General features: G+C 39.0%; 2 long non-coding RNA genes across 3 annotated transcripts in view; one reads left to right on the plus strand and one right to left on the minus strand.

The window, feature by feature from the left end:
- The window catches only part of LOC117672527 (uncharacterized), a 53,089-nt gene extending 51,682 nt beyond the window's left edge, over positions 1-1,407 (minus strand). The window contains exon 1 of one of the 2 annotated variants that reach the window (XR_015733293.1): positions 1,357-1,407. This is a non-coding gene — a long non-coding RNA (uncharacterized LOC117672527). Of the gene's footprint in view, positions 1-1,274 lie in introns of both variants that reach the window. The other variant, XR_015733294.1, reaches the window with a different exon arrangement.
- LOC132709167 (uncharacterized) overlaps positions 1-23,369 on the plus strand; it is a 125,220-nt gene that overhangs the window by 42,220 nt on the left and 59,631 nt on the right. The window contains exon 4 of the long non-coding RNA XR_015733295.1: positions 7,250-7,377. This is a non-coding gene — a long non-coding RNA (uncharacterized LOC132709167). The remainder of the gene's footprint in view (positions 1-7,249; positions 7,378-23,369) is intronic.

Raw genomic sequence — 23,369 nt, forward strand, 5'->3', positions numbered from 1 at the left:
GAGGACCAAAGCCCAAGCACTACCTGTCTGCCTAAAGGTGTTGCATACTTGCCACATACTGGAGTCCACAGGGTGACTGAATAGAAGAATTGACCTCTTGGCTTGGTTGTCAGCTTTATCACTGCTTAATATACAATGTATTAAGGGTTTTCGCTGGGTTTTCGCTCTGAAAGACGGAAATTAAAGGATACCTTCCCCCCACCTCTTACCTGAGGGCATACAAAGACCAAGATGCTCTTTTACAAAAATATGCTTGACTGTTACACTACTGTCACACAAGGAAAGACAATGCACACAATGAAAAATAATGTATGACAATGTTTCCTACAATATATATAGGAAACACACCACAGTACTAACGGGGGACTTTAATTACCCTGACAATAACTGAGAGATAAATTCTGCATCAAGTGGGAAATCGAACAGATTCCTGACCAACCTAGCTGACAACTTTGTCATCCAAAAGGTAGAAGAGGGAACAAGAGGGACAGCTATACTGGACCCAATTCTTACTAACAGAGAAGAAGTGATAGAGGGGGTTGAAGTTGCCAGAATTTTGGGTGAGAGTGATGATGTCATATTGGAATTCAATATAATGCAAACACAAACAATAGAATATAATCAGACCAGTGTCTTAGGCTTTAAAAGAGCTGATTTTAACAAACTTTGAGCTTCCATGGATGAAAATTTTAAAGAGAAAAAAATTATAACCAAAAGCAAAGTTATAAACAGAAGCCAACAGGGGTTAGTCAAAAACAGATCATGCTAAACAAATCTTATTTCATTCTTTGACAAAGTGACTACATTAGTGGACAAGTGAAATGCTGTGAACATAGTATACTTCAATTTCAATAAGGCATTTGACAAAGTAGACCACAACCTTCTTCTTAGTAAGCTAAAAAAAATGTGGAATAGACAGCATCACCACCAGATGGATCCTCTCCTGCTCCCCTCCCCCTCACTCACTTCCCCTCTTCCCCATCTACCTCCCAATGAATCCCTTTCTCTCTTCCTCTCTCCCTCCCTCCTTCTTTCCTTTCTGTCCCCCCTCCTCTCCATTCCCTTCCTACCTTTTCTTCTGCTTCTTTGTCCCATTTCCTTCCCTTTCCCCCTGCATAGTCCTCTCCCAGTTCCCTTCCCACTCTCTGTCTTTCATTCCTTCCACTTCCCAACCTTCCACCCCCTTCGATCCTGACTCTCAACCTCACTGTCATTCTATCTTTCACCCTCATTCTCATCTTAAACCTAACCCTAATCACAACCAAAGTTCTCACCCTTATCACCACTTCTGATATTTGGTTAGAAAAAGCGGGAAGGTTTCCCAGAATCCAGGCGCTTTTCTGAAGACCAACTGACCTCTTAGGAGCCATCTTCACTCTGACAATTGACATCACTGATAGTTTACCTGTCAGTTAGGGAAGGATGAAGTCATAAAGCCATCAGAATTCCCAAGGAGATGATAGGTCTCCTTTGGCATCCTATCAGATCTTACCAGATCAAGATATGTCACAATCTAGCTGAGGCTCCATTTCTTTCTGAACAACTGGGTGGTGATCACATGAATTTGTTGCCCTCAAACTCCGGCATCCCGAGTTTGGTGGAAAGCTGATAAAAAAAACCCTTGATCCCTGAATTTGAGAGAGATCCGTATATGCGGTACGTCAGTAAGCAAATGATCGAACAATTAAAAACACTGATTGCATGTGAGACTTGAACAGTAGAAACCATGGATTCTAGATAAAATTCCACAAATGGCAAATGGCTGGGTTTGTATCTTTTTTAAAAAAACTTGCAAGTATGTTGAGGGAATTCCAGAATAGGCTCTCTGTTTAGTGTTGAAAATGGGTTCTCCCATACCAAAAGAAATGGTCTTGACAAGAAGAAGAAGAAAAGTTTTGCAGAAATTAAAAACAGGCCTAACTGCCATGTTAAAAGTGCTAATATCATTTAAAAAAATAATAAATAAATAAATAAACAAATAACTTTATTGTCATTGTACGTGTATACACAGTATATCCATACAACGAAATTCACTTAACACCCAAAGACCAGGTCCAACACACATAATAATCCCCAAACACACTCCCACCCACCACAAATTCCCCACCCCTAAACCACCCAAACATCCACACAACAGACCAAGTAATGCTATCCAACAGCTCACTGATGGTGGCCCTTTAGTTCATCGTTGAGTGCAATTATAGCTCTGGGATAAAAACTATTCAGAAAATCTGTATCTTCTGCCAGAAGACAACAGTCCAAAAAGATTGTAAGCAGGATGGGAAGAATCTCTGAAAATGTTATGCAACTTTCTCAAACAGTGAGAGACAATAATGTAGCCTAAAATTTGAGGCAACAAATTCATTAATCATTTTGAAGTCAAAACAATGCCATAACTACTACTTGGTAAGTTAGAAAAATGTAGGATAGACAGGATCACCACCAGATGGATTCATAATTGGCTGACAAACCATGCTTAATATGTAGTCCTTAATATAATTACATTTACATGGAGGGAAGTAAGCAGTGTGTACCACAAAGATCTGTTTTACTCAATACTCTTCAATGTCTTCAAAAATAATTTAGATGAGGGAATCAAAGGGGAATAAGAGCCTGTAGTACAGTGGACTAAAGCACTGTTATTAACAACTGCTGCTTGCAATTACTGCAAGTTCAAATCTCACCAGGCTCAAGGTTGACTCAGCCTTCCATCCTTTCAAAGGTAGGTGAAATGAGGACCCAGATTGTGGGGGCAATAAGCTGACTTTGTATAAATATACAAAAGTATGTAGGCTATTGCTTAACGCATTGTAAGCCATCCTGAGTCTCCGGAGAAGGGCGGCATATAAATTAAAGCAAAAAAAAAAAAATCATCAAATTTGAAATGACGCTAAACTGGCAGGAATAGCCAACACCCCAGAAGATAGGCTCAAGATGATAGATCTCATTGAACACTGTGTTCTCTCTAGCAAAATGAAATTCAGTGTAGAGAAAAATAAGATTTTACACTTAGGCAAGAAAAAGCAAATGTACAGGTACAGATTTGATGAAACCTGACTCAAGAGCATAACTGTGAGAAGGATCTTGGAGTCCTAGTGGACAACCACTTAAATATGAGCCAGCAGTATGTGGCAGTAGTCAAATAAAGCCAATGCACTCCTAGGTTGCATTAACAGAGAGATAGAATCATGTCAAGTATTAGTGCCATTTTATAAGTGCAACATTCTGCAGTGAATCTAATTATATTATTTTCTCAATTAAGGGTCCTCTTCATTCTATCACAGATGAAGTATTTAAAGATTTTATAATACTGTTGCTATCAACGGAGCAGAAACCAAAACAAAGGAGTTTTTCATTGATCATAATCTCCCAGCCAGCTACCTATACTTCTGACAGTTTATTTATACAGAGGCATGCCAATGTAACAGGTGTACAAGTTTCTCCCACAAAATAAAAATTCTCACTCTCACTGCATAATTGGCTTAAAAGATAGCATAAAACTCCCAGGTGTCTATTTTTCTAAAATATTGTTAGTATCTTCCCTATGAGCACTTTTTTGATGTAAAATGTTTTCATACAAATTTATCCAAAACCCTCAAAAAGAAGATAACAAGTTAAAGGAGTGGCTTTCCAAATAGCTGAGGTAAGATATTTTATGAGTGACCAAATTGGCATTCAAACCAGTAGTGGGATTCAATTTTTTTTACTACCGGTTCTGTGGGCATGGCTTTGTGGGCATGGCATGGCTTGGTGGCCATGGCTTTGTGGATGTGGCAGGGGAAGGATACTGTAAAATCTCCATTCCCACCTCACTCCAGGGGAAGGTTACTGCAGAATCCCCATTTCCTCCTGATCAGCTGGGACTTGGAGAATAGATGGGGGTGGGGGCCAGTCAGAGGTGGCATTTACCAGTTCTCTGAACTACTCAAACTTTCCGCTACCGGTTCTCCAGAACTGGTCAGAACCTGCTGAAACCCACCTCTGATTCAAACTCATATTCTGATTGGAGTGCTTTATGCAGTTCTTTAAAAAATGATCCTCTTTCTCTCACAATTTCTCATTGCTCTTGAATAGTAAAATTTGATACCCTGTGTAAGACTACAGGAGTTATATTTATTAAAGTTGGGTGATGCTTCACATTGTCAGACATAATATATCATTTTGTTAGTGTGTAAAGCTTGATTGGGTACTCACTAATCCTAGCACTAATTTGTGGAAGAGAAGAGAAGAAGCAACATAGTAGTAGCTATGGGGAAATAGTGGTACAAACAATATACAAGTAGATATGAAGCAGGGGTGAAATGGTCCCGGTTCGGACTGGATCACCCAATCCAGTAGCGATGGCAGCAGGTGGTTCGGAGAACCAGTAGCAAAAATCCCTGCATCCCCCCCTCCACCATGCCCAGCTGAGCCGCACGATCATCAGAGGCTTTTTTTTTACTTTTAAAAGCATTTTTCTACTTTTTCCGCCGAAAAAATGCTTTTAAAAGTAAAAAAAAAAAGCCTCTGATGATCGTGCGGCTCAGCTGGGATCGTCAGAGCCTTTTCAAAGCTTTTTTAAACCACCTCTTCCGCTGAAGAGATTGCAGAAAAAAATGCTTTAAAAGTCTCTCTGACGATCCCAGCTGAGTTGCCTGATCGGCAGAGGCTTTTCAAAGCATTTTTTTGCATTTGCAGAAAAAATGCTTTGAAAAGTTAAAAAAAAAAAATTGGCCACGCCTACCCAGTCACATTACCCCCCCTCCCCCCCACCAAGCCACGCCGACAGAACAGGAAGTAACCAATTTTACATTTCACCCCTGATGTGAAGTGTAACAGAGAATAATTTCTGGCTATCAAAACCTTTTTCAAAGATTTTTATTCCATTTTTTTCTCCATATACAACTGATGGTGGTAAACATTGATAATTCTTCCTTGTCCTATTTTCCCCATAACAACAAGCCTATGAGGTGAATTGGACTGAGAGAGTAACTTGCCCAAAGTCACCCAGCTGGTTTTCCTACCTAAGGCAGAACTAGAATTCAGTCTCCTGGTTTCTAGGGCAGCACCTTAAGTACTATATCAAACTGGCTCTCAAACTGATTGCTTTTTTCTAGCTTCCAAAGGGTTGTCGTGCATTTTGGCCTGTGATTTTAGAAACTGCATAACTGAAGTTTGATAGCTACAATTTGTTACCCATTTGCAAAGAATTATATCTTTATGGGAATTTCTCCATTTAAATTTGGAAGAAGTTGAGTTTTCCCGAATTACTTTAAGTTGTGATTGATCTAGTGCATGACATAGAACACATCTAACATAGTCAATTTTCTTTTTCTAATTTCCTTATTACAATAGGAAATCTCAGGAAATGGATAATTTGATTCTACAAATGATATTGAACTTGCAATAAATAAACAGCCACCTTCTGACAAAGTGATTCACTTTATCTCAAGGACACATGCACTGTCACTCGTTAACCCAGTCAAATGCAAAAGCTTCACTCTTTTCTGTGTTCATCCTGAAGATCAAACTACTGTATGTGCCATACTTAAAAAAAAAAAACGTTATCTAATATATTTATATTTAAATATTCTAGTTTCATTAACTCTTTGGAAGCCTTTTTTCTATCTCTCCTAGGAAGCAAAACTCCTCAGAAAAGAAACTTCTAGGGAAGGAAGAGCAAAATACATTTACAATTGAATCATCTGTACTATTTTAGAAATTTAATATGTGCAGGTGGTTATAGACGCAATGAGCCAATCTGTCAGGCCCAAGCCTAGAGACAGAATGAAATCCAATCAAGTGCAATCCTTTATTAGCTTACACCTAGTGGACAGAATCTTGCCATACTAAAGCTATAACTTTCTACCTATTGGATATATCCTGAGAGACTCTGGAGTGTGATTACCCTGAACTACTTCTTCCCTCCCCTATCCAACTCAGGACGGTGCAGTCTCTTAACGTCTATAACATTACCAGTCTTCTAGTATTTGATGGGTTGTCACATAGAAGAGGGGGTTGACCTACTCTCCAAAGCACCTGAGGGCAGGACAAGAAGTAATTGGGGGAAGATCACTAAAGAGAGATCCAACCTAGAACTCAGGAGAAATTTCCTGACAGTGGGAATAATTAATCACTGGAATGGCTTGCCTCTGGGAGTTGTGAGTTCTCTCTGAGAAAGTTTCATGTGGCTAAAAGTCCTCCCATCTTTTCCTCCTTCCATCACCTCATCTCTGCTCCTGAGCAATTTTGTTTTAATAAAAACAAAATTCAGGAAAATAAACACTGGCATGATATGCTTTCTGTTCTACCATCCAAATACTAGAGGACAAGGAAAGGCCTTCATCATTGGCCCAGATCAGGGATGTCAAACCCGCGGCCTGCAGGCTGGGTGTATCATGCGCTGGCCACCCCACCCCCATTTTAGCGAAGGGAGAAAAAGTCATGATACATCACGTGACGACGTGACGAGGTGAGTTTGACACCCCTGGCCTAGATCTTAGATGCTGCTATTTAAAAGGCCTTTCATTTCATCACAGCCAATTAAACACTGGAAGGAACAGGTTAATAGAGAGCAAGATTACACATAAAGCATAGATCAGTAGGCTGTTGAGGAAGAACCTCAAGCCCACATTTTGTTCCCCACCTTCCTCACATTTTACTACACCCTGGGAATAAGAAGGAATAACTGTAATTACATTTCTAGAAAAGTGGGAGAGGTCTTGAAATGACTTCCAAGGAGGAATTTGAGAATGTGAACATTCTCATATGAATATGAGAAATTAATGATTTGAGTACCAAATAATTTGTGCTGCCTTTAGTGATTAGCCATTCTTTAGCCATTCTGGAAAAATCAATATTACACCATGCTCAGAGCATTTCTTTTAACAGAATCAGGGATGTAGGCACAATGCTCTGTTAAAAGAAATGTTCTGTTTGAACATCTGAAGCATGGCATATTTTTTAAACAAAAAAAGTCCACCTGATAAAGAGGAACCATTATTTTATTCCCCTCCACTAGATATTTCACCCTTTTCTAACCATCCTTTTATTTTCTCCTTGTTTTACAGAAAAAAAATCATAGGCTAATTGGCTTTAGCTTTTCTAGAGCGGGAGTTGTAACAGTTGATTCATAAACATCCATAATTAAAGACAAACAAATAGTAAATCCAATTTATTTGTAATGATCCTTGTCACATTTGTATATTTCAACAAAATTTGGTCTTGATAAAGCATCCCAGTTCCATTTGTCTTTTGCCTACTTTTACAGGAAAGGAAAGAACAAGCATTAAGGGCCCTGAAATTCCCAGGAATCAAAAGGGAGAAACAATAAAATAGAAACTGCAAACTGCAAATGATTTCTGCTTTTGGGATCACATTTGTCATTTCGATTTATCGGTGAGTCCAATGCTTAAATAGCAGATCTTTTCCCATTATTTATCTTCCTGGCTAAGCCACAAGATACTTTTTAAGTAGCTAAGTTAAGTACCACTTCAGACCTGTCTTCCACTTACATACTTGTAAAGCAAGAACTTTTCCTACTAGTAAAAGGAAAAGTTACCTTTTTAAAAACCATTCTAGAGAAAATGTTCGCATTGATGGAGATACGGAATAAGGAAGGCAACATTAATGCAGCAAAGTATTCAATTTAAGAAGCCTACAATTTTTTAAAAAAACTATGAACAAGCAAAGGATTATTTCATTTTAATAAAACTTGCATAATATTTGTTGGGAGGAATTGAAATGTGGAAATAAGAAGAGTATGATTATAAAATAAACGCCAAATAATCTGAATCTTATTTAAATAGGGCTATACTGCCTCCATTCTTCGTCCAGACTAACATAGGTAGTCCTTGACTTACAACTGGCTATTTAATGACCTTTCAAAGTTATGACACAGTTTTAGAAAACTATTTACAACCCATTTTTGAAGTTATGACTGTCGGCTAGGGTCACATGATTGTATTTCAGGCACTTGGTAACTGGGTCATATTTACAACCAGTTGCAGCATCCCACAGTCACATGACCATGATTTCTGCAAAAAAAAAAGTCCTTTCAGAAGAATGGATTTGTTTAATGACCATGTGATTTGCTTTGTAACCGCAGTATCTAGCTTTATAACTATCGTAAATATAGTCATAAAATCAAGCTTGGTGGCATGGTGCCTTTACTTACTTGTGACTGAAATTCTGGGTTCCATTGTGGTTGTAAATTGTGGGCCAATAGTATCTTCTCTTTTAGGAATAAAAGCTGAGAACAATGTGTAATATCCATATCTGTTGTAGGGCATAACAACAACAACAACAACTTTACTCAGAACTGCCTACATACTCAGACGCTAACTTAAGTTCTTGGTTAGGACTTGAACTGTTAAGTTTTTATCAGTCCCAGACTGTGAATTGAATTGAAGAGTAAATCTTAAATAATAATAAAATAAAATAATAAAACAATAAAAGAAAACAAAACAAAATAATAGGAATAATGAACTACATCTGTGTATGAGAAAAAGACAAACAGAAAGTAGTTTGATCCTTGATTCTGGATCTTGACTGTGCAAGATCATCAGCCAACTCTGGGCTTTTCTAAATGCAGCAGTCAGATTTAGATCATCATGCTTTATCCCTTTGTAGTTGTTGTTAGTTGCGAAGTTGTGTCCGACCCATCACGACCCCATGGACAACGTTCCTCCAGGCCTTCCTGTTCTCTACCATCTTCTGGAGTCCATTTAAGCTCACGCCTATGCTTCAGTGACTCCATCCAGCCACCTCATTCTCTGTCGTTCCCTTCTTCTTTTGCCTTCAATCTTTCCCAGCATATTAGGCTCTTCTCCAGTGAGTCCTTCCTTCTCAATAGGTGGCCAAAGTATTTAAGTATCCCTTTGTAAATTTATACTAATGAGAAAATTCCCTGTTGTAATTGACATATAAAATAACTTTATCGGAAGACTATCTGTATGCCTAGGATTAAACAGTGAGGAATGACAGTTTTGGGCCACAGATATCCACTGATTTTACTCATAATACTTCCTCACCCCTCCCCTAACATTCCACATATTTCTAATTTAGCCCAATGTCTTCAGACAAAGTGTAGACATTTGGAGAGTAAGCAACACCTCTTAGACATAAAACAGGATTCTGCTCCAGTAATAATATACAACACTTCATCTTTTGTGTAGCAGTCAGAGCTGATGTAATGGTTCCCTTTATATTTGAGCTAATTTATTTTATTTATTTATTAATTTTATTTCTATACCGCCCTTCTCCCGAAGGATTCAAGGCGGTGTACAGCCTAATTAAAAACACAAAGACAGACAAAATTTAAAAATAATTAAAATTATTAAATAATAGGCCCAATTTATAAAACCCCAAATTTAAAATCCCATTTAAAACCAATTAAAATCTTTACATTGATAGCCCAGCCTGGCGGAACAACATGGTTTTGAGGGCACAGCGAAATACACGGAGATCAGAGATTTTACGAATTTCTGTATAATACTTCATAATACTGTATGTCCATATGTATCTTGTGAATTATGATATTCCAAAAATAATCTATAATTTTTTTCCTGCCTCTCCTCAGAAATACAACATTGGCTGAAATGTATGCCTGAAATACAGCATGTAAATTCACTAAAGTTCTCTATCATAATATTTAAATAGCCTTTAGAGCATTTTTTAATTGTTCAAAGCTCTTCGTATACATTATCTCAAGAATTACATCATTAGTCAAATCTATTTCTAGCCAACCTGTTTTCCCTACATTGTTTGTTAGAAGGCTTGTATTTTCAGACTTTCTCCAGATCTTCAATTCCGTGCAGGAAAATGAGACATTTGACTTAACTGTCATTTGTTGATGGAAATACATTTTTTCCCTACTAATTAATGCAAAGGCTGTTTGGCAATGCATGAACTGTATGTACTGTTTCAAAATGTGCTTCCTTACTCTGCTTTGGGTTTCTACTGAGAAGGAAACATTGAAAGTAATCTGAGCTAGAATCCTGTGTACCAAGTCCCATCTATATAAGAATGTAATAGTGGCCAAGGCCTAGATTAATGGGGTCAAAAATAATCAAGTTATATAAATGATCGTACTGGGTCTGAAGAATTTCCAGCATTATGCATGCAGTACAACAGCTATTTTGCAAATTCAGGATCAAATAGGAGCCAGTTCATTCAAAAGGGCATGGTGGAGACTTTACATAAAGAATTTTGCATGCTTTCAACACCATCTGAAAGAAGCACCCGATCATAATTAGGATGTTTGATTTAGCACGAGTTTTGAAACAGACTAGAAGGCCAAGCAATGCATCAGAACAAAATGACAGAAAAGAATTAAGAATGAAAATACTTTTCACTTTAAAGTTAAGCAGCTCGGGGTATGCAATCCAGAGAAAAGACCCCTGAATGAATGGATAGTTCAATTTGTATTATTGCTCTTCTGAATATCCTGTCCCCAGGCTTGTCGATTTTGACCTGGCCCATAGCAGCAAATTCATCTGCGGTAAATATCGGGTAATAATGTTTCTCTCAGGGCTCTTAGAGCTAATTACAGCTTATCCTCCCAATGTTTCTGCAAAATAGGTTGGATCCTGGGAGACCACCCTGTAAGGACAGTACTGATCAGGGATTTGATCTCAGGTGTGAACTGCCTCATTCTATTCATCGTTGCTGCCTTGGTGCATGTCCATATTAGGGTTCTTGTGCCTTTAACAGCTGAATAATAGGGAGAAGCACAGCAGGTGAAAGTTTTAGTGGCAGGATGTGGGTTGCAGAGATAAGAAAAGATCCATCTGTTCCATTTCTTGTGTGCTATTTTGTGGCTAAAGGCAAAGGAGTCTAACTGGGTCTCTCCTGCCGGGCTTTGTTTGCTATTTCCAGGTGGGGATGTTAGGAGAGGAAAAATGCTAATGAGATGGGGCAGGGGGTAAGGGTGGGAGAACTAGAGACTATCTAATCACTTCCCACTTTCTGAGCTGGTTGCATTTCTAGTTCCCAGTCTCAAGTTCTATCCAGGGGTGGGATCCTACCAGTTTAACAATCGGTTTGCTGAGCACGCGCACCAGACGCACATTGAGCACGCGTGCACAATTTGCAGAAAATTAAACTGAGAGCAAGGAAAACAGCTGAGAAGCGGCAATCCACTCTGCCTCCTCAATCAGCTGGGCTTCGGAAGCAGAAATATAGGTAAGTATAACGCAAGGGCGGGTGGGCCCACTGAAAGAAAGAGAGAACCCGTTCACTCATGGCTGAAAATCGGATCTAATGGTTCACCTGAACCGGTCCGAACCAGTAGAATTTCATCACTGCTACTCAATCAGTTTAGAATTCAATAACCATAGCGAAATTCCCAAAGTGTTCGTTTCTAAAATACGTTGGTTGTTCAAAGAAACACAATGCTACCCAAAAGCCAAGGCTCTTTTCATACTATGGATTTTTTTCATAGTGTGGGTCTTCAAGATAGCCCTAATAAACGTGAAACAAGTAAACGTGTAAAAACACATTTTGGGGGGTAACTCCTACTTTCAGGGCTGCATGATCTTAGCTTTTCTGTTCTATAGGGAGCAATGCTCAGATAGTGGACAAAAACTTTCTCAAGCGTGTCTCTAGGGCTTTTTTTTTGGTGGGATGCCATTTTGAAGAAAAGCTATAAAATTAAATTCTTTTTTAACCTGGTCCATGTCAGACTGTGGAGTTATAACATTTGTATGTTTAGGGCACAGAAGACAGACTACCCATATTCCATTATCAAAACACAGTCGACTTCATGAGAGTATTAACTGTACTGCGTTTTTTACTCTTGCTTTGGAAATCCACCAAGTTGTAAATGAAATAATTTCCATACAACATAACTTATAAAGGCTTTGTGATCCTATTTATCAGAAGGAGTGTGGCATTTAAAAATCATAGTTCCTGCCTGATCTACCCTGACATTAACTCCTATTATTCTAAACAGCGCTTACTGTTTGTGGAGGCAGGAACTGAACAGGCTCCCTATCCATTCACCAACATTTTCATCAGAGCTATTGTATGTATTTTCTGACTGATACATATTTACATAATTCGCAGTGCTGTAAACGGTTCCTGTTACTACAATAACTGAGCAGGCAGAAGCTGAACAGGTCCACCATCCATCCGCCATCACTTCCTACACATGCATAAATAAAGAGCAATTCTTTAGAGCAGCTTGATAGCTTGCTCTTTTGCTGTTCCCATCGTGAGTGCGGCTAACATGAATTGATCTGCTGCAGAAATGAAAATGATGTTATGCAGAACATCCCACATCAAGCTTCATTAACATTTGATGATGAAGCTTGAACGTACAGATGAACTGCCACATGATTCAAGCACACGGTAGATTGTTTCTTGTCATCTGAACTCTGCTTTCCCCAGTGACAGAAAGCTTTTATGTTCTCATGCCAGAGCAAATGGTTTCCTCCTTTCCTCTCCCATTCATACATTATAAATGGGTAGATTCCCCGAAATGAATGCCATGCCCTCTCGCCTAGAGATATAAGAATATTTTGCAGATCAACAAAATGGCTTCACCAGGTGAAAAATATGTCATGATTAACTGCTGATTATGATGGCAACTTCTGCATTTTGGCTTTTGATTAATATATTCAGCAATAATCACTTTGGCAGGTGAAAAAAATATATTCTTAGATGTTTCATGATCACAATTTAAACAAGCCAGTTATTCTCTCTGTGACTAAGCCATCTTAAATATTCAGGGAGACCATTGCATGAAGAAACTTTTAAAATTTATTTATTTACTTATTTATTACATTTTTGAACTGCTCATCTCCGTCATGACATTGAATGAGTTCAAAATGTGAAGTTGTTCTTTTAAATGCATCCTACAGACCTGTTTGCAATCTGGTGCTCCACTTAGACTCACGACTCTTGGTCAAAGAGCAAGTGGCAGTTGTAGCTAGAAAGGCCTTTGCACCACTTGGTATTGTGCGCCAGTTGCTCCTCTTCCTAGATCGAGGGGCTCTACACATGATCACTCATGCCCTATTTGTAATGGACTCTATATGGGGACTGCCCTTGAACAGTATCTGGAAACTTCAGCTGGTGTAAAATGCAGTGGTTCAGGCAGTTATGTGTGTTTCATATGTTATATCTGCCGGGTGGAGGGATTCAAATATTTTTACTACCGGTTCCGTGGGCGTGGCTTGCTGGGCGTGACATGGTTTGGTGGGCATAGCTTGGTGGACGTGGCAAGAGAAGGATACTGTAAAATCTCATTCCCTCCCCACTCCAGAGGAAGGATACTGCAAAATCTCCATTTCCTCCCAATCAGCTGGGACCCGGGAGGCAGAGAATAGATGGGGGTGTGGCCAGTCAGAGGTGGTATTTACCAGTTCTCCGAACTACTCAAAATTTCCACTACCTGTTTTCCAGAACTGGTCAGAACCTACTAAATGCCATCTCTGTCTCTGCCCCATGAGCTGTATTGATTACCAGTATGTTTCCTGGTCCAATTCAAGGTGCTGTTTTTGACCTTTAAAGCACTACCTAGCATGGGTGATCAGTGCGTGTGTGTGTGTTTGCCTTTCTCCAATAAGATCTGTTTGACCCACCAGTTCAAGCAGAGAAGGCATGTTAACAGGTTCCGTATGCTAGGGAGCTACATTTGACAGGCCTTGGGCAATAGGCCTTTTTGTCCACTGACACCCACATTATACAATAACTTCCCCCCTGAAGTGAGATTGAATTCATCATTTTTAAGTTTTCAAAGGTCCTGCAAGACCTGGCTGTGTGCCATTAAGCCTGGAGACTCTAAGGAAGTGGTGTACTAGTGAGATGGAAATTAACACTCTCACAATTTCCTCTTTTTAACTTTGTTTTTTATAGATTTTAAATATATTTTAAGCATCATCATCTTACATCCTGCAACAATACCGTTCATACCATCAAATACCACCTGTCTATCCTAGCCTTTGAGAAGGACCCGACAGGTAGATAAAAATGCCAAATCCAGACTAAACATCTGGCTGTGACAAACCATATTAACAGTTTTGTATTTACTGTATGACTAATTTTTAGTTCAGTTGTAGACTGCCCAGAGTCACTTGCTTTGAATGATGGGTAGCTATATAGAGAAAGGAAGGAAGGAAGGAAGGAAGGAAGGAAGGAAGGAAGGAAGGAAGGAAGGAAGGAAGGAGAGGGAAAGAAAGAAAGAAAGAAAGAAGGAAGGAAGGAAGGAAGGAAGGAAGGAAGGAAGGAAGGAAGGAAGGAAGGAAGGAAAGAAAGAAAAAGATGCAGTAGTGTAGACTATACTACTTGATTTTGATGTAAGTAGCGTAATTCACTTTACTGTCTAAAATGGGATGGTTCTGTTGAAAGCATGTAAGTGCCCTAAATCCAGAGCTTAATTGTTGAATATGTTTCCTCATTCATTTCTCCATTATTTGGGCCTTCTCAGACTTGATTAGGGTTATGCAGATCAGTTTAATACCAATCAGTGTCAGTGTCCACCAATTTTAATTTATTATAAAATATATATGATTCCGAACTGTTGTGTGTTTTTAAGTTGGTATTATATCTATTTTGCCTTTTATCTTATTTTATCTTATATGTATTTTTCTCTTTTATTGGAACTACTCAGAGTTACATATTGAGCAGTAAAGATTGATAAAACAAACGAATGAACAAATAAATAGATTTCAACTGTAATGACTATAACCAACATCTGCACCTGTGTTCTGTTAGCCAGGTTATAATTGTAAAGCTAGTTCTTTCATTCAGGCTTTGAGCCCAGCAACTTTCTACATGCAAAATATGTTTTTATACAGAGGGCTGTTCTCACAACTTTTCATATGTACAAAATGCACGGTTAAGCAACTAGCATGGCTGCAAAATGGGGGCCTTTGGAAGAAGGTCTATCCAGATATCCCCATCAGCCCATTGATCGGGGAAATATATATATATATATATATATATATATATATATATATATATATATATATATATATATATAACACACTCCCATCCAATCAGAGCACAGCCAACCCCCCATCCAATCAGAGCACAGCCAAGCTCCCACCCAATCAGTTCACACCCCCACTGGCAGTTAAAAGGAAGAAATAGCTGTGATCACACATTGCTCCTAGAAGCACGAAGCCGAAAACACAAGCCTGAAGATGATGAATGAGACTTCGTCAAAACGTCGCCAAGACACTTCCAATTTTACGCGGGAGAAAACCCGAATAACCAAAGACCTACATATATATATAGTTCTTACTGTAAACTCTAATGAAAATCACAATCAATTCTAAATATCACCATTTGTTAGGTTTCTGAGCATAATATATGTTTCTGGCTGCAGGCAATGTATAGTATGTGATGGTAGGTAAGTGATTATGGCTATGATGATGTGATGATGTTATCCATTCAGTCATGACTCTTGGTGATTCTGACGCCAGATATCTCCACATCTTCTGATCTTGCACTACTTCTTTGATTGGTTCTATACTTTGGCTGTGTCAGCTTTGATGATGTCCAGCCACCATGTTCTTTGGTGGCCTTGTTTCCTGTTAACCATTAACTCTTCCAAAGACAATTACTTTCTCCAGTGTATTCCCCCACATGACATGGCCAAAGTAGGCAAGATGCAGTTTTGTGACTTTTGCCTTCCAGTGACATGTCTGGTGTTGTGAGCTCCAGTTCTTGCTCGTTGATCACCTTTGCTATCCAAGATTATCGCTAAGAGTCAGTGGTGAAATCCAAATTTTTTTACTACCAGTTCTGTGGGTGTTGCTTGGTGGGTGTGGTGTGGCTTGGTGGGTGTGGCTTGGTGGGCGTGGCTTGGTGGGCATGGCAGGGGAAGGATACTGCAAAATCTCCATTCCCTCCCCACTCCTAGGAGAAGGATACTGCAAAATCTCCATTCCCACCGCACTCTGGGGCCAGCCAGAGGTGATATTTGCTGGTTCTCCGAACTACTCAAAATTTCCACTACCGGTTCTCCTGAACCTTTCAGAACCTGCTGGATTTCACCCCTGCTAAGGGTGCAACCAAACCCAGTGATTGACATCTAAGAGATGAGACAATCAGGCAGTTTTATTTTTCTCACAAACTATCAAACATCTTAAACGTTTGCATCCCTTTTGTAGCACATGGTCCATTTAGTCACTTATCACCTTACAAGGAATCTTTCAGATGTCACAAGACTGGTGGCAATAGAATTTGGCAATTCTTCATGCTGGGAGGTTTTGCTTCTTCTAGCCACTAGATGGGGCTATATGTCATTTCAAGTAAGGGCTTTCCTTTCTTTGGTTGTTTTTTGTTTGGGGGCTTCTAGTGGACTCAATGGAAAAACAACAGGCAGATAGATAGACCCTTATTCATGAGAAGAACTACAAGTCTACAGTAGATTGTGGGCATCTTGAGTTACCCTGTTGTTTCTCACTCAGTTATTTCTGAGCAAAATAGGCCAAATTGATGCTAAATGGACAACTATATGTGCATCTGAGTACAAGCTAGGATCTCCTTCCTAGAGATTGCATCCATATTTTCCACATGGAAAGAATGGCAATTAGAATAGTAATCCTATATATCCTTACTGGGAGGAAAATGTAATGCTTCTGAGTGTCAACTGATCTAAAATGGCATCCAGAAGCAAACCAGCAAAGGATATAATTTTTTTTCCCTATTGAAGACTTATGGACAGCTTAAAAGTTTGGGAAGGTATAAAAAAGTAGAGAAAATGTGACAATTAAAAAATTTAGGGGGAGATAATTTAAATAAGGACACACTTAATCCAGTTCCGAATACAAGTGCAAGGCTCCAGTTGGCAGGTGAAGGTATTTGAAACTCTTTTCTACTGAAAAAAGTTTTTTGCTTGCTAAGTTTGTGCATGAATCTTGTTGCTAAATGTTGTTAGGGAGAGAGGTGAACACATAAGAAGGATTTTAAGAGTTTTTTTTTAAAGTAAAAGTTGCATTAAATCTTATTTATACAATTAATACCAATGATGGTACGGTAGATATCTCATTTTTTATTGTCCACATCATTACAGTCCAAGTGTAAATTCATCAAATGATGAATTTTTTTAATGAAAGTAATGTATATAATAATCCTAAGAATGGCTCTGAAAATAAAAGTTGCATTAAATCTGATTTCAAGCTTTCTGTATAAAGGTATAGGTAATCCTCAATTCACGACCACAATTGAGCCTGAAATTTCTGTTGCTAAGCGAGACAGTTGTTAAGTAAATTTTGTCCCATTTTATGACCTTTATTGCCATAGTTGTTAAGTGACTCACTGCAGTTGTTAAGATAGTAACACGGTTGTTAAGCCAATCTGGCTTCCTCATTGACTTTGCTTGTCACAAGGTCACAAAAAGTGACACATGAGGTAGGACATTGTAATTGTCATAAAGATGAGTCAGTTGCCAAATATCTAAATTTTGATCTTGTCACCGTGGGGATGCTGCAATGGTCACAAGTGTGAAAAACAGTTGTAAGTAACTTTTTTCAGTGCTGTTGTAATTTCAAACAGTCAATAAATGAACAGTTGTATGTCAAAGGCTACTTGTATTGTTAGTATTGAACAGTGATGCAATATTTAAAGAGTTGGGCTGTGCCACTGCCATCAGACAGCTATTTTATACTGAATTGTGCAGCACATTATATCTACTTATGATTTTAAATTTAAATCATGGATCTATCTTTATACAAGAAAAATAAAGGAAAAAATGTCAAAGCAAATAAGGTTTCTGCAACTTGAGGCCCCAAACAAGAATTCTCCATCCGTATGGTCAATGTTCATATGGAGAACGATAAAGTACAATCTTGTCACTTGCTAACAAATCTAAATGTTCCTTCATTCCTAGTTCAAAATTGTCATCTAAGTGAGGTCTATTCTGAAAAACTAGAGAAAACTAAGATTAATCTTTTCCTCTTAGAATCCTTTAATATACTTTTGCCTGCAACTAAGCTATTTATATGTCTATATTTCATGTAATTCTGCAATGTCAGATGAGATAGTGAAGATTATCCTCCTAGAGGATTTGAGTTAAACTACCTCTTCCACCTGCTTATCATATAATGACTTGAAAAGTCTTTGAGTAATAGCAGGAAAGTGAAATGTAACCCTGTCCATCAAGTTGTGACAATAAAAACTTAAAAGACACACATGAAATATCAATCTGTTGGGATTTAATCTTGTATTCCTTAGTGACTAGATTTCTTTTCAGTCAGTAAGTGCTATGACCCTCAAAACAATCATGTCTATATACTGTTTATTGTTATTTGCATTAATAATGTTTTAAAGTAGAAGGTAATTCTATTCACTTGTAGAAGGAATTATATTTTACTGTTTAAAATGGTTTAAGGGCTATAGCAGTGTCTTATCTAAAGATCTCTTCTTGGTAAGAAGTCAATTCATTATGTAAGAATGAATTAATTTCATTCTTTCAACCAGGACAGAAAAGCTATGGCCCTTCAGAAATGGAGCTTTTAGACATTGTGATTTAGCAAAGTATAGACAATCTTTGCCTAACACAAAATGGTGAATGAATTGGTTGCCTCAAATTTTAGGTTATATTATTAGCATTTTAAAAGATGACATTAGCACTTTTTACATGTTTTTAAATTTTGGAAAAATTGTTTTCTTCCTCTTGTTGTCAAGGCCATTTTTTGGGGGGTATGGGACAACCCATTTTCAACACTAAACAGAGAGCCTATTCTGGAATTCCGTCAACACACTTGCAAGTTTTAAGAAAGATAAAAACCTAGCTGGAAAGAGTAATGAAACCCATAAATTTGCCACTTGTGGATTGTTATGTAGAATCCATGTTTTCTACTGTTCAAGTCTCATATATAATCAGTGACTTTAATTGTTTGATCATTTGTTTACTGGCATATCATATATATGAATCTCTCTCAAATTCAGGGATTCATGTTTTTATCAACTTCCCATCAAACTTGGGATGCTTGAGTTTGGGTGCAACAAATTCATGCGATCACCAACCAATTGTTCAGAAAGAAATTGAGCCAATTCTCACATTCTAAACTGATTATTATGGGCAAGCCTCCCCTCTTCAATCTATTCATTTCTCCCCAGACAGTGTGACCCAGAGCTCAAGAACCTCTGCCTAAGAGAACTCTGCATGTTTAATCCAGGGATCCTCAGGTGTGGGGTATTGCTATTTCTGTTGGTCTCTTATACTTCAGCTAGCTTGTCTTTGGCTATGACATACCCTTGATCTGGCAAGACCTGATAGGATGCCAGAGAAGACCTGTCATCTCTTTGGAAATTCTGATGGCTTTATGACTTCATCTTCCCCTAACTGACAGGCTAAGCTGTCAGTTATGTCAGTTGTCAGAGTGAAGATGGCACCTAAGAGGCCAGTTGGTCTTCAGAAAGGCTCCTGGACTCTGAGGAACCTTCCCTCTTTTTCTAACCAATTATCAGGGGTAAGTGGTGGTCAGGGGTGAGAGTTTTGGCTGTGATTAGGATTAGATTTAAGATGAGGGTGAAAGGTAGAATGAAAGTGAGGTTGAGAGTCAGGATCAGGGGGAGAGTTTGGGAGGTGGAAGGAGTGGAAGACAGAGAGGAAAGAGGACAGGGAGAGGAATATGAAGGGGGAAAGGGAAAATAAAGGAACAGAAAAGCAGAAGAAAGGGTAGGAAGGGAATGGGGAGGAGGGGGACAGAAAGGAAAGAGGGAGTGAGAGAGTGTGAGAGAAAGAGGGATGCATAGGGACTGGGACCAAATGGAGGATAGGGAGGGGAAGAAGGAGAAAGGGGGAAAGAGTGTGGGAGAAACAAGGCAGGGAAAGGAGGAGGGGGATGGGGAGGGGAAGGGTAGGGGGTAAAGAAGGGGGAGGCAAGGGGGAGGGGAGAGGATGAGGAAAGTGGAGAGTGAAATAGATGTGAAGTGTGATGGAAAGGGAGGGGAGGGAGAGATGGTAAGGCCAAGGGGTAAGAGGATGAGGAGGGGAATGAGAGGGGGAGATAGACCATGATGGTTTGGGGAAGAGGAGAGAGGAAGGGAAGGGAAAGAGTGAGGGGGAGGAGCGACGGGAAGAAGAGCAGAAAATGGAAGAGGAGGAGGGAAAAATAGGGATGGGAAGAGGGAGAGGTAAAGGGAGCAGGAGTAGAATTGGGAGGTGGATTTGTCAGTTGATAGGTCTACAAGCAGAGCATATTAAGAGTATGGGACAAGATTAAATGAAAGAGAGGAACAAGCACTTAAGGGCTCAGATAAAGTGACAGGGATAAAATCCCAAATCACAGAAAGAAAGAAAAATAAGGTAGAAAATCAAGGTTGCTATTGCTCTGAATCAATCTGGATGTTAAATGTTTCCTACAGTACCCATCCTCAAAGTTTGCTCTCCCTGGATCCTCATTTATTAATGCCAATTTAATATTTTTATGCATTTTAGCAGCCTTATCATAGTTGTAGCAGTTAGTCTTGTTTGAGTTGGTGTTTACAGGACTGTTGGTAGTGATATACAAGTGGCATGTTTGTTTCCTAAGCACCGTGCAGCATGTTTCCAATATCAATGACACCCAGTTGTATGATACAATGTTTACACAAAGGCATATCCTGCTTAGCAGACATTGAATATTCATTGGCATAATGCGGCTCATGATGAATTCAGGTGACATTACCACATGTGTCACATACAATGTATTATTGTGAAATTATTAGTGTATTTACATTCTATTGAACCCTGCAACGATCATCTTTTTTTAATTTCCTTTCCTGTGAGAATAACCAGTAGAGCAGTTAAAATATATGTGTTTGCTCTTTTTTAATGACACTCACAGATCTGTATAGAAAGGGGGTAGGGAAGAATCGGTGTTCTCTAACCTATTTGGAACTGATGTATTTTCTGCTTCAATTCAGTTGGTGAATGGAAAAACTGAACTCTGCTAACACTTGCACCATAACAAGCAAAATGTTTTGTGCACACTGCAGATTAGATAAAATAAAACTCAGCCTATTTTAAAAAATCATTCTTTTTGGCAATGTTTTAGTGAGTCCTTCAAAAGAGGTTGAAATATTTCAGTTATTCAGGATGTGCTTTCACAAAGGCCCATTTAAAAAATATGTTGTTCTGAGCTTCCTGTAGACTAGAGATAACATATCGAATAAGTGTGGCTGAAGGTTTTTTCTCTCTCTCTTCTGAAGAAACTTTAACTTGCTTGATTTAGCTGAGCATAAGAAAAAGAGTGTTATAGAAGCAAGCAGGATTAACTTTATATGGTTATATCTATTGTTGATCTCTGATCGTAAATAAAGAATTTCAGATTGAATTTGAACAGGATCATAGTGCTATAGACCATTAAGATCAGACTTCATTTTCTTTTTGTCCACTGTCCCAGAAAAGCATTGAAAATGGTACTGCAGCACATAGCCTTGTTTGGAACTTTTTTGTACAAAAAATTGGCAAACCTCAAACAGAGACCTTTATTAGTCTGTAGAGATTCTCAATCACCCAAGTCATGGTTGTCCCAAAGTGGTTGGTTGTCCCAAAATGACCTGGATGACTGAGAATCTCTACAGATTTTTAGCTGTACAATTTGGGATGAACACCCTTTGAATGGTGTGGGAGTAGGAATGGATTTCCAGTGGAAAAAAATTGCAGAGTACAGGAACCAGGAGCACTACTCAGGTGACCCTGAGAACACAGGTAAACCTCCAAGTGCTTCAAAGACCCTCTAAAAGGATGCACATTACCAGCTGTCTGCAAGGAATACAAATCCTCCCATTTCTCACTATCCTGTTAGAGCTGAAGAAGCTTCTTGGATGAGAATGAAAAAAAACAGGATAGCAGTGTTCCAATATCTCAGGGACTGCCACAAAGAAGAGGGAGTCAAGCTATTCCCCAAAGCACCTGAGGGCAGGACAAGAAGCAATGGGTGGAAACTAATCAAGGAGAGAAGCAACTTAGAACCAAGGAGAAATTTCCTGACAGTTAGAACAATTAATCAGTGGAACAACTTGCCTCCAGAAGTTGTGAATGCTCCAACACTGGAAATTTTTAAGAAGAGATTGGATAACCATTTGTCTGAAGTAGTGTAGGGTTTCCTGCCTAAGCAGGGGGTTGGACTAGAAGACCTCCTAGGTCCCTCCAACTCTGTTATTCTAATAACTAAGAAGCAAAACGTCTTCAAAAGAAAAAAACAAGAAAGTGGTTGCCTCCTGAAAAAGCACCTTTGGGAGAGCTCCCTATTACGACCTGTGATTAGGCTGTAAAGTTGGAGAGATATTTCATCCCAGCATTAAATTACAGCTGGGAGCCTCCCTGTGAGCGTGTGCATTTTAGGAAGACATTGGATTGTGAAGACAGGACAATGTTGACCAGAGCCATGGTAGGACCCTAACTGAGTATTGGTTCTTAGAACTAAGTCTGAAGGTTGTCCCTGGAAATCCTGAGGAGTTTGCAGCCTAGCTGTAGTGGATAAAGAGAAGGGCCTTGAAGAACAGAGGGAAGGTCTGCTACCAAAGCAGCGAATAAATTTTAACTCGGCCCAAAAAAGTAAGTTGTGAAAATGCCTCCGGAAGCACCCACCCTCCCAATTCTCATGAAAATAAAAGAAGGAAGAAAGGTAGCAGCTTGAGACTTCCAAGATTGATTTATCTAAGTTACTTTTATTAAGGTAGGAACAGAAACTTGCGAGTCTGGATGTGCCACCTTTCCTTCCTCTTTTATCTTCATGAGGCTTGGATGGGGAATTGTCTGAAGCATTTCCAATGACTTTCCTGACTTCCTGGCTCAAGTTGCATTAGTTTGATTGCTTCCTTGGTAGTAGATCTTCCCTCTTTCTATGAAGGAAGTCCTCTGTGTCCACTACTCTAGTCCTCTGTGTGATCTGTTTTGTTTGACCACAAATAGAAATGTGATATGGGTTTAATGTTATAATTATGGCAGATTGTATGAGTTTCCTTTTTAATTTCTGATATACTTTAATTGAAAGGTCTCATTTGCAGATAGGGGATTGTTTCTCCTCCCCCCACCACATTTCTTTTATGTTCTTGGATTCCCCCCCCCCAACATTGTCTAAGTAGAGAAAAAATATTATGGATTTCATATTTTTATCTATCTATACAATATTTATCTAGATAGACACACACACCTTTCAAGCAGGGGTGAAATCCAGCAGCTTCTGACAGGTTCTGGAGAATCGATAGCAGAAATTTTGAGTAGTTCGGAAAACCGGCAAATACCACCTCTGGCTAGCCCCAGAATGGGTTGGGAATGGAGATTTTGCAATATCCTTCCCCCAAGAATGGGAAGGGAATGGGGATTTTGCAATATCCTTCCCCCAGGAATGGGAAGGGAATGGAGATTCTGCAGTATCCTTCCCCTGCCACGCCTACCAAGCCACACCACACCACACCACACTACACCACACCATGCCCACCAA

Source organism: Pantherophis guttatus, chromosome 3 (assembly GCF_059756535.1).
Source record: "Pantherophis guttatus breed Tessera chromosome 3, ASM5975653v1, whole genome shotgun sequence".
In the NCBI taxonomy this organism is placed as follows: domain Eukaryota; kingdom Metazoa; phylum Chordata; class Lepidosauria; order Squamata; family Colubridae; genus Pantherophis; species Pantherophis guttatus.